The sequence below is a fragment of the Nilaparvata lugens genome, chromosome 1 (assembly GCF_014356525.2).
Source record: "Nilaparvata lugens isolate BPH chromosome 1, ASM1435652v1, whole genome shotgun sequence".
NCBI lineage: Eukaryota > Metazoa > Arthropoda > Insecta > Hemiptera > Delphacidae > Nilaparvata > Nilaparvata lugens.
Window position 1 is genome coordinate 14431648 of NC_052504.1, and position 1421 is coordinate 14433068.

The window sequence follows — 1421 nt, forward strand, 5'->3', positions numbered from 1 at the left end:
AATGAGTACTGAGTTAAAATTTTTCAAAAATCAGTAGAATTTAAAAAAAATCTTCAACCTTACGGTATACATTGTGTGAATTATGAATTTTATTATTTCTGTTATAGGTATTTTATTCATTTTTTTTGAAATAAATTCTTTGAGAGTAAAATTGTTGATTTATGAAATATAGTGGTATTTCCTTGAAAATAAGTCTTCACGCAAAAAACACAAGAAAAAAATGAAAATATTGGAGAAAGCAACAGGTGAGCGCTGCGCTCACCGTCTTCCAACAAGAGTTTTGATGTCGACCAATTTTGGAACAAACCTATGAAGACACATTCTACAAATCCTAAATCCCAAGCATTCCATTTTTCGATTCTTCAAGTTTTCTACGGGTGGGGGGTGTCAATGATTTGCCCCTATCAAAACCCTATGGTCCTATCCCCTATCAGACGATACAGTCGCGTATTTATTTCTGCACGACTGAGCCAGCCACCAACAGGGCAGAATCATGCAAAATCATTCTTTTGCTTTATTCAATAGCTTAATAATTATTTTTTCTGTTTAAACTACTGAATGAAAACTAAATTGATTGAAGTATCGAAATATCAATTATTGGAGAAGTAGGTATAGTGAGGTCCACGTTATAATGACAGTATTTGCTCAACTTTGGAATTGCTATCCTTGTCTATCATTCGACAAAGCCTTTTCTAGGTCCACAACGATGCCAATTATGTTTTTGACAGTGTAGAAATAGAATTAATTAATGCAGAGAATCGGCATTGCTATTCTCCTATAGTGAGATCCACGTTATAATGACAGTTGATTAAGATGGGAGAACAGCGTTGCCGATTCCCTGCCTTGCTTAATTATCTTTCTTCATTGTCAAAAACAGATTTGGCATCGTTGCGGAGCAAGAAAAGGATAGTACTACCTGCTTTGTCGAATGATAGACAAGGATAGCAACACCAAAATTGATCAAATACTGTCACTATAACGTGGACCTCACTATATATTTATCCACTGTCATTATAACGTGGACCTCACTATATTATCTTTATCCACTGTCATTATAACGTGGACCTCACTATAGTAGAGATGGAATATCATAAGGCAAGTATCGATAGTAGTTCTAATCGATAGATCATCTAGACAATATCGTTATCATAAATTCAAAATATCGATGCTCGGTATTATCAACTCCCGATATCGAAACAAGAGAAACAAACATTGCTTATCGCAGTTGAACTTTTCGAATACATATTTATGTTAATAAAATAAGAAGTAAAAAACAATGATTTCTCAGCTCTAAATCTCATTTATACAAATTTCAAAATATCGTTATTGAGATCTCCACTTTCAACATTCATTAATTATGTCGACTATTATGCTATCGATGTTGGTGGGTTGGTTCACAACGAGAACAGACACAAACACAA